Here is an 11,544-nt window from a genome sequence, read left to right as displayed (position 1 = left end):
TTGAGGCTAGTCTGGTCTACAGAGCAAGTTCTAGGGCAGCCAGGTCTACACAAAAGAACCCTGTCTCTGAAAACAAGTTACACCAATCAAGATAGTCTCAGAATGTAAAGGAGCCTGCCACCAAGCCTGGTAACTTGAGTTTGTTCCCCAGAACCCACGTGGTAGATGAAGAGAACCAATTCCCACAAATTGTCCTCTGACCTCTGTGTGTCATCACACACACACACACACACACACACACACACACACACACACACACACAGAGAGAGAGAGAGAGAGAGAGAGAGAGGAGAGAGAGAGAGAGAGAGAGAGAGAGAGAGATTTATGATGAGAGATAAAAGCAATTCAGTAGGTAAATGGTGGATGGGGACTTTTGCCTCTACCTCACACCATACACAAAACGATGTTTCAAGAAGGCTCTGTATTAAAAGTTCAAACCAAATACCTATGACCGAAGTCCATTCCCAGCTTTCCAACCCATGCAAATTCCATGCTGCCCCTCCCATCCACAAGTGAAGTCAGAGACCCTTGTGCTCAGCCCCTTCGTACAACCCACTTGAACTGAACAGTCCTGTGTGAGGTCAGAGACCCACAACTCCATCCTTCAGCCCATCACCAGCCGCTGTGAGTTGGCTAGCCAAGCCAGGATGACCTCGGATCACAACACTCAAAATTTTCTTCAGGACAAGCTAAACTGGGGTAACAGTGAACAGCAAACCAAGCATTCAACACAGGTCTGTCAAAAAACAGGAACCTACCTACATAGCCACTTCCAGACCTCAAAGACAGTGTATGAGCCAGTAATCATCAACGACACAATACCAGAATAGTCCTCAAAATGAGAGAAGACAAAGTGAGTGTCTATCACATCAAATCACAGGACCTCTCAGCTCTAAGACAACCTTCTAGGAGCCAAGATAGATAGGAATGCAAGACACCACAGAAGGAACACAGCGGGGAGGGGTTCTACTCTGGAGAACTGTCTAGTTTTGTAATTAGAAGTTTACTTTAAGGCAGTGGTCCTCAACCCTCCTAACCCTGTGACCCTTGAATACACTTTTTCATGTTGTAGTGACCCGCAAACATAAAATTATTTTTGTTGCTACTTCATAACTAATTTTGCTACTGTTATGAATTGTAATGTAAATATCTGATGTGCAGAATATCTGATATGTGACCCCAGTGAAAGGGTGGATAAACACCCTACAATGGGGTCGTGACTCACAGGTTGAGAACCACGGCTCTACGGTGAGGTCTGAGAATAGAGCTTGATATTCTGAATTCCAGCCTAACAGAAAGGACAGCTTACCATAGCATAACGTATTTCCTGCAGAACACTGCAAGCATTTCCACAGAAAGAAAAGAACAAAATTCAAGGACCAATCTGCAAGTCCAGACAATAACAAAAGAGACAACTTGTTCCTCCAAAAACTGTTGTTTCCACAGTGGAAAAGATGTAGATGAGATTGCAGACAAAGAATTTTATAAAGCGGCTGCAAATGTATTTAAACAAATGAATGAGAACAGAAATAAGCAGCTGATGGAAATAAGGAAGACAGTACAGGGTAGAGGGAAAAGGATTAGAAGTACTGAAAAAAACCTCAAGTACTGGAGATGAAAATTTCAGCAAATAGCTCAATGGAAAGCCCTATCAATAGATTAGAACATGAGAAGGGCAGCATTCAGGAATTTAAGACAAGGTGGAAGAATTGTAACTTTTAGTTAAAGGAATTAAGTTTTTAAAAAGTATGAGTGAAATGTGAAATCTGGTATACTATGAGAAAGACAAATCTACAAATATGGGCAAAGAAGTCCAAGAACTCTATTTCAAAGGCACAGAAAGTGTTTTCAATGCAATCAAAACAGGAAATTCTGCAAATGTGGGGAAAGAGGGGCTCATCCAGGTATCAGCAGTTTACAGCATACCAAATAGGCAGGACCATAGTAAAAACTTCACACCATACGATAAACACTAGATATACTGAACAAAGGTTATGAAAGCTGCAAAAGAGAAACACCAAGTCTCATGTAAAGGCAGGCTCATCAAAATAACAGCAGGTTGCTCTACAGAAACTCAAGGACCACAGCTGTGAATCCAAACTACCACACCCAGCAAAACTACCCTGTGTGAGAGAGAAAGAAAAACATACCATGATAAGGGCAGACTAGAGGAGTTTAGAGCCACCAAGCCAGCTCCACCATGGATACTGGAAGGAATTCTTTGAAATAAAAAAAGACAAACACATCCAAGAAGAAAAAAATAATAATGGATGATGATAGGAGAGTAAGAGAAAACAAACCAAAGACTGCAAAACACACCGTTCAGTAATATTTTGCATTTTATGTTTCCAAAACAGAAGGCATACTAACAGATTAGATGAGAAAATAGGATCCCTATTTTCCTCAGAAAAGCTCATCTAACCATCAGAGATAGAGGCTTCCTTGGGGTGAAAAGATGTGCAAACGTATTTAAGCAAATGGAACCAGTAAACAAGCAGGTATTGTATTTCATGTTTCTGTGATAAAGTGTCCTTATTACTGGAACAAAGAAGGAAGAGTCTTTTTCGGCTTACAGCTCCAGAGGGTTAGAGTTGATGGCAGAGCAGAGGTGGCAGGTGTGGAGGCTGAAACAGCAAGCTGAGCGCTCTCTTGAACTGGAAAGAAGTGTAGGGAGTAAATTAGGTATGGGGCAAGTCTCTAGGCTCTCAAAGCCTCCTACAGTGATACACTTTCTCCATCAATCTCACATCACTTAAGCCTCCCCAAACAGCACTGCCGGCTAGCAGGCAGACATTGAAGTGTCCAATACCATGGGGGACATCTCATTCAAGCCACCACTTACCACTAGTCTAATATCTGACAAAACAGACTTCAAGAAATAAAGATTACTTTATACGGATGGAATAATTCAAGAAGAGGACCTTGCAACTCTAAGTTTGCACATGCCAAGTACAGGTGCTCCCAAATGTCATAAAACAAGTACTACTGCTACCACAAATTAACCTAACACAATTGATAGTAGGTAATGTTGATACCTCAGTTTCACCAAAAAGTCAGACCAAAAGAGAAACATTGGCATTAAAGGACACCATGGATTAAGTGTACTTAGAACTCATTTGCAGATTCTATAAAATACGCATTCTTCTTAGCAGTCCATGAGACATAAGCTAAAACAGATCATATTAGGAAAAATAACAAGTCTCAACAAGTATAGGAAAATTGAAATAACTGTACTCTCTCTGACTAGTTAGAAATCAGCAAAAGAACCAACAAACTTGTGGAAATTAAACAACACACTGTTGAATGACAACTGAGTCATTAAAGAAATCAAGAAGGAAATTTAAAAGGTCCCAGAATTCAATGATAACAGAAACACAACACAGAAAATCCTATGGGATGCAATGCAGACAATTCAGTCCTAAGAGGTCAACTTGCAGCTCGAAGTGCCTGCATTACAAAATGAGAGCCCTTAAATAAATAATGATGTATGCACCTTAAGGCTGTGGAAAAACAAGGGCTAACCAAATCCAAAAGTAGTAGGTAGGAAGAAATAATTAAGACCAAGGGAAAAATTGATGAAATAAAATGAAAACAACTAAACAAAAACCAAAGGATTAATGAGGGCTGGTAAGGTGGGTCAGTGAGTAAAGGCAAATGCCAACAGGCCCAACCTGAGTTCAGTCCCCAGAACCCAGATGGTGGAAGATGAGAACCAAGTCCTTCAAGTTGTCTGACCTAAATATGTGTACCATATATAGGTTTATCCTCAACATAAACACACACCCAAATGGAAATTTTTAATGAATTAATGAAAAAAGTTAGCTCTTAGAGAAGATAAACAAAATAGACAATCCTTAGCAAATTAACCAAAAGAAATAGAAGACTCAATAAGGTCAGAAGGGAAAAGGGAGGCACTATAACAGATACCAAGGACATTCTGAATATCATAATGACATACCTTAAAAAACAAACCCATTCTACAAAATCAGAAAATCTAAAAGAAATTAATAAATTTCTAGATACACATGCCAAAATTAAACCAAGACGAGATAAATCATTTAAACAAGGCTATAGCAAACAAGATTAAAGCAGTAGTAAAATTAACTTCTATTTAAAACTCCCAGTCCCTATGCATTCTCTGCAGAATTCTATCACACCTTTAAAGAAGAACTAAGATCAGTGCTTCACAGGATATTCTGTAAAGTAGAAAAGGAAGGAATACTTCCTGATTCCTTCTGTGAAATCAGCTTTACATGGATAGCTGAACTAGATAAAGACACAACAAAAAGAAACCTAGACTAATCTCCCAATGAACATAGATACAAACAAACTAAACACTTAATACTTGGAAACTAATTCAAGGAAGCATCAAAAAAGATTACCACCATGATTAAATTGCTTCATTCCTGAGATATAGGGAAGGTTCAACATATATAAATCAATACATGTAATTCAATACATCAAAGTTCTCAAAGATAGAAAACATATACCTATTTCAACAGATCCAGAAAATTTCTTGACAAAATCCAATGTGTGGGTTGGGTGGTGGTGCAGGCCTTTAATCACAGCCCTGGGGAGTCAGAGGCAGGTAGATCTTTTCGAGTTTGAGTCCAAGCTAGTCTACATATTAAGTTTCAGGCCAGCCAGAAGTATACAATATATAAGCATAGATACAGGTTTCTAAGTGGCAGTAGAGTTACAGTCACTCAGGAAATATAGCCAACAATTGACAAATAGGACCCTATGAACTTAAAAAAGCTTCTGTATAACAAAGGAATCTGCCAATCAAGTGAAGAGGCAGCCTACAGAAGAAAATTGTTGCCATTAAAAACACCCAAAGTTGTGTGCGTGTAAAACAATAACAAAAAGGCCATGGATTTGAGAGGAAGCAAGGCAAAAGGGTGGAGATGACAAAAGAGGAATTGAAGGGAGGAAAGGAAGGAGAAAAGTGATGTAATTATAATTTAATTTTAAAATATCTACAGCCAAAAAACACTTATATTTCTGTGGTGTCCTGGTTTTTGTGTTGGTTTGTTCTGTTTTTGTCAACTTGACATAAATTCTGTCATTATGTCCTTTAGTGAAGGCTATTATTATAAAGAAAATGGGCCAGTAAGATTAAAATCACTTGTGAAGCCTGATGATCTGAATTTATCCCTTGGTCCTCTGACCTTGACACACATGCCATGACATGTACCCATACGCATTCACACACAAAATAAACTAATTAATTTATAAAACTAGTACATTTATTTCAAAAAGAAAACATGGCAGCAAGCACTGACCAGGATGTAGGGGAAGGGGAACCTTTATGGTTGGAGTGTAAATTGATGTAGCCACTCTGACAATCAGTGTAGACATTTCTTAAAAAGCTAAAAGCAGAACTACCATATAACTCTGCTATACTATACCTAGGCATTTACCTAAAGGGCTCTATACCTTATGGCACAGATACCTGTACAAATATGTTTCTTGCTTCTCTGTTCAATCAGTCCAGATAGGTGTCCATCAATTGATGAATAAATACAGATAACGGGTTCTCCCCCCCCACACACTGGAATTCACTAGTAAAGAAAAGTAAACTCTGCAGGAAAATGGATAGAACTGCAAAATTCTATGCTGAGTTAGGTAACCAAGGTCCAGGTACACAAAGACAAATACAGCTTATTCTATCATATGTAGCTTGTAATTTTGAATTTTTAGACTTCGGTGTTTTAAGTTGGAATGGACATCTGTATGTTAGAGATCATCCAGCAACCAATAGAGTATAGGTTTTCTTTGTTCACATACACCAGCAAGCAAGGCAGGTAGGCCAGAGAGAAGGGAAGGGGTCCCCCTGTGCAGCCCTTTAAGAACCTCCTTTTCCGTCACCTCAGACTTCCCCTCACCCCGCTGGCACACCTGTCCGGGTGTCCCGGCACACCTGTCCGGGTTGCCTGAGGCGGGGCTAGGGTGTCTCCCTACTTCTTTAGAGGCCAGAAAACAAAAAAAGACACTTGAGGTGTGTGTGTGTGTGTGTGTGTGTGTGTGTGTGTGTGTGTGTGTGTGTGTAAAATGCTCTTTTGGGGGAATGGTAAAACACACATAATGTGGGAATAGAGTTGGGGATACTGGGGGCAGGAAGGTTTGCATAGGAAATGGTGGCAAGGTAGGGGGCAGGGTGTATCAAGGCAGAGGATATACAAAAGGGCCATATGAAAGTCTACTGCTTTGTAATCGAAATGAAAGCTATAAAAGAGAAAAAAGGAATTTGAGCATAGGTGCCATGGGTGGATGGTGCTGTCCCCAGAAGTCATAGGTTTTTGTTTGTTTGTTGTTTTAAATGAGGGCCCAGGCGTGGGATACTTCCCTGTCGACTCCAGAGGCTTCAAAACAATGCAGGGTATCGCCATCACTCTCATTCTGCTGATCCCCAGAATTAGATGATTTGACTCTATTTTTGAGAACTCCACACACTTTGAATATAGAACACAGAGAAACCAAGCTGTAACTGAGCTGGAAGTTGCTGTTAGCATTCATGGAGCCTGAGGATGCTAATGCATGCTGTTGGGGGTGAAAAGAGCATCAGCAATCTTGCCTAACTGTGATTGCTGCATGCTGTAGTATCACCCTGCCAGGCAGATATGCACACTGGTGCAGTGGTGGTGGTAAAGAATGGAATGTGAAGCCAAGCATGATGGCACATGCCTTCAGTCTCAGCATTGAGGAGGCAAAAGCTTGTCAATTAAAGGTCCCCATGGTCTACACAGTGAGTTTGAAGCCAACCTGGCTACATAGTGAATAAGAAAGAAAGAAGGAAAGAAAGAAAGAAAGAAAGAAAGAAAGAAAGAAAGAAAGAAAGAAAGAAAGAAAGAAAGAAAGACATAGACATGTCCTTGACTCTTCCCTTGGTGCTGGCCATACCCTGGTTAGAGGGCCAGGAAGTCATACATAATGTGCTTTTCCTTACCGTAATCCCCTCCTCCAGTGCAGTTCCTGTGAGTTGCTGGGATGTTTGGCTGTGTCTGTTCACTAGAAAAGGGATGACACAAAATGCAAATTTTGGATTATCAAGTTTGAGTTGAATTGCTACTCTCATGTTGCCAGGATCTCACTTTGGACACACACAGACACACAGACACAGACACAGACAGGCAGACAGACACTCACCCACACACACCCTGTTCTCATAATATCTATTGAAAGAACTCAAATGAAACAAAAAGCATAATAATAAGAGAAATGGGGTTTATTCAGTGAAATATGAGGTACTCTTATGGGCAATGACCAAGGGACACTTGGGTGTAGAGCACACTCTGAAGGGGTGGGAATGGACAATGGCCAAAGAGACCATTGAACCAACCTACATTTTTAGGTAGGGTTTCTATGATTTCTAAAGTTTTTAGAACAGGAAGCTTTTCTGGGGGTAATTGAAAGGTCCATTAACTCTTACAGAAGAGCACTTGGTTTTGTTTGGTGTTTGGTGTTTTGTTTTTTAATACAGGTTCTTAAGTAGCCTAAGTTGGCCTTGAACTCACTATATAACCTTGGACTTGGCCTCTGTAGTGCTGGGATTATAGGAATATGACACCCTGATTGGTCTATATCTTTGTTTTTTAGCAGAAAGCTTCAGGCTAGATGGTAATCTTAATATATATGATAATTTAGAATGTCATGTCTCTGCCCAGGGTCAAAGATACACTCAGATCCCACACTTTGGGCTGGTAATCAAATTTCTCCAGTTTTAGTTCTTGCCTTTGAAAACTGTTAATTATCAGAATGATAATTCTGTGAACTTTAAGACTGCTAACAACTCACTGGGCTACCTAACACTGAGACAGTAGGTAGAGTGGGATAAGTAGTTTGGGATAAGTTTTAGGTAGGGGAGCCAGATCCAATATGGATCATAGACTTAAATGGGAAACAATAAATTTATTAGGCTGAGAATTTTAATCAAAGGTAGAACACTTGCCTAGCAGGCATGAGCCCTTGGGTTCACCAAGACTCTCTTAGGACTACCACAAAATAAATAAAAATGAAAAGAAGAAAGAAAGAAAAAGAAAAACAAGCAAAAACACTCCCAAAAGACTCTAAAACAAAACAGAAAAATAAAAAAATAGAGTAAATGAAATTTGTCATGCTATATGGTTCTATGTGCTCACTGAAAATAAAACTCTACCCAGGTCAGAATAAAAATTAACATTTATTTGGGGGCTAAATAAGAATTAGAATCTAGGAAAACACATTTGAAAACCTCCTTGCCAATGTACTCTTTGTTTTTTACAGTAATGGACATATTTAAAGATTAAAAGCACAAAAGATAAAATTTCTGTAATTTGCGGGTCAGAAATTATGAGTTAATTATTTTTCTTAAGAAAGGATTAGGTGCTATCTCAATGTGTCAGTAATTGAAGCAAAGCAGGGATGTTTCACAAACTGTTAAACAAAGCTAGCAAATTACAATTTTCTCATCCCACAGCGTTATCATGCACACCAGTTTTGGATGTGAGTGTGGATATATCTATTTCATTTCATTGCACTTTAGTTTTTGGAGATTGTGTCTCAAGTAACCAAGGCTGGCCTTGAGCTTTGCTCCCCCTGCCTCTACCTCTCAAGTGCTGGGATTACAAAGTATGCCACCATACTCAGCAATTTCAATGCTCTCAAACCAGTGTTCCTTCCCCCTTTCTCTTCTCCTTAGTATATGTATAGAATGTTCTTCAAGGAGCAAAATTATATTATACTACTTGAAACAGACCAGTGGTTTCTTGAGGCTATGAAGAGGGCAAAGGGAGAGACACTGTGATTGTAAACATGCACTATGAGGAATGCTTGTCACCAGAGTGCTGTCTACCTTCATTTTGTTTAGGTTGGTTTCCTGGCTGCAGTAGTGCACTGTAGTTTTGCAAGATGTTAGTTATCACTGGAGGAAACACTAGGTAAGAGGTGTGAGTAGCACAGCTAAGCACTGAGCCAAACTCCTGGAATCCAGTTTTAGAGAGGGAGGAGTGACGAGCAAAGGGGTCAAGATCACACTGGAAAAACCCACAGAAACAGCTGACCTGAGCAAGTCAGGGAGGGGAATTTGTGGACCCCAGTCTGACAGCTGGGGAACCAACATAGGACCAAACCAGGAACCCTGAATGTGGGTGTCAGTTAGGAGCACTGGGCTGTCTATGGGGCTTCTGGCAGTGGAACCAGGATGTATCCCTAGTGCACGAACGGACTTCAGGAGCCCATTTCCCATGGAGGGATACTCTCTTAGCCTAGATACGCTGGGAAGGGCTTAGGCCCTGCCCCAAATGACTTGACAGATTTTGATGATTCCTTATAGAAGGCCTCAGCCTCTCTGCAGAGTGGATGGGATGGGGGCAGGATCGGTGGGGAACATGGGAGGATGGGAGGGAGAGGGAACTGGGATTGATATGTAAAATACGATTGTTTCTAATTTAAATAAAATTTATAAAAAAAGAGGTGTGAGTAGCAATATGTTTCTTTTTCTTTTATTTCTTTTTTTCGTTTTGTTTTTCTAAGACAGGGTTTCTCTGTGTAAGAGCTCCAGCTGTCTTGGAACTCGCTTTGTAGATCAGGCTGGCCTCGAACTCACAGAGATCTGCCTGCCTCTGCCTTCCAAGTACTGGGATTAAGTGTGTGCATTACCACTGCCCTGTAGCTCTGTGTTTCTTATCTCATAACAAGCATTTAGGAGCTGCTTTTGCTATTTTTTAATTAATTTTTTCTTGGCTCCATAGGTGACTAAAATCAGGATAAAGCCTGAGAGCTCTGTACTTGTGTTGGTCTTGGCTTTGGGTCAGATCCTTGCTTGATTCTGAATAGGTATTTTAACCACTGGAGTATCTAACTTGTGTGTGTGTGTGTGTGTGTGTGTGTGTGTGTGTGTGTGTGTGTGTGTGTGTGTGTGTCCACATATGTGCAGGTGTCTGTGGAGAACAGAAGAGAGTGTCAGATCTCCTAAAGCTAGAATTACAGGCAATTGTGAGCTGCCAGATGTGGGTGCTGGGAACTGACCTCTGCTCCACTAGAAGAGCAGCAAGAACTCTTCACTGAATTATCTCTCAAGACCTTATTTCACAGTCTGTTAAGGCTGAATGCACAGAGGAAAGTCATTGTCCTAAGGCTGTAGTCAGAGTCCAGGAGGACAGCCCACCCCCTGACTGATGGCAATCATCCACAAGGTGGAGGTTGTTCCCTGAAGTCATTTTCTGAGAACAGTTTGTGACTTCCCTCCCTCACCACCCTAACAATAACAACTTCTGGATTACCTTGCTTGACCAGAACTGACATATTTACTGCTCACTGGGAATTACAGCCTGAGAACTGCTTAATTCTGCATGCTTCTTACACTTTGCTCCCGCCCTACCTCTGTTTAAACATGCAGCCTTAATAACCCAAAGTTCTTCCAGACATGTTGACTAAATCTCTTCTGTATGCTTTTTGATTTTCCTCATTGTCCCCTTAATTAGTGTTTTTTTTGTTGTTGTTGTTATTTTTGTTGTTGTTGTTTTGTTTTTGTTTTTCAAGACCAGAACAGTGGCTAGTCAGGAGGTGAGCTAGTCAGGAGGGCCAGAACTAGGGCTTTTGTCTTAAAATTCTGACTACAGTATTGTAAAATGTGCTTTTAAGATGGCTCAGTGTGCTAGAAATGGGGGCACACATCTTTAATCCCATCCCTTGGAAGGCAGAGGCAGGCAGATCTCTATAAATTCAAGGCCAGCCTGGTCTACAGAGCGAGTTACAGACCAGTCTGGGCCACACATTGAGACCCTGTCTCTCTGTCTCTCTGTATCTCTATCACTGTCTCCCTTTTTCTTTTGCCTTAGTGGGTAAAGATGCCCACCATCAAGCCTGACAACCTGCATTTAATCCTTAGAACCCATAGATTGGGAAGAATATCACTTACTCTTGAAAGTTGCTCTCTGACCTACACACAGACACACATGTATGTGCACACACACATATGCACACATGCACACACATGCACATTAAGTAGATAAGTAAATAAGTAGATAAAAATAAAATAAATAATTTTTTTTTGTCCGAGACAGGGTTTCTCTGTGTAGCTTTGGAGTCTATCCTGGCACTCGCATGCTGGCCTTGAACTCACAAAGATTCGCCTGCCTCTGCCTCCCGAGTGCTGGAATTAAAGGCATGTGCCACCAACGCCTGGCATAAATAAATATTCTTATGCTAGGTGGTGGTGGTGTTTACTTTTAATCCCAGCACTCGGGAGGCAGAGGCAGGAGGATCTCTGTAAGTCTGAGGCCATCCTGGTCTACATGTAGAGCTAGTTCCAGAACAGCTAGGGCTGTTACACAGAGAAACCCTTTTTCAGAAGAAAAAAAAAAGTTCTTATGCTGGACTTGTGGATCAGCAGCAGTGTCACTGACACCAGGAACTCAATGTTGTCAGCACCACAACCTGATGTTCCCCATAGAAAGGAATTTCAGGATAAGTCATGGAAAAGCGAAGTTAGTGAGTTTATTATTTAACTAGGAAGACAAGATGCCCTTGAGAGTCAGGTGCAGGCATTAGGAGAATGCACCT

The sequence above is a fragment of the Cricetulus griseus genome, chromosome 4 (assembly GCF_003668045.3).
Source record: "Cricetulus griseus strain 17A/GY chromosome 4, alternate assembly CriGri-PICRH-1.0, whole genome shotgun sequence".
Classification (NCBI taxonomy): domain Eukaryota; kingdom Metazoa; phylum Chordata; class Mammalia; order Rodentia; family Cricetidae; genus Cricetulus; species Cricetulus griseus.
This window is presented reverse-complemented; position numbering follows the sequence as displayed.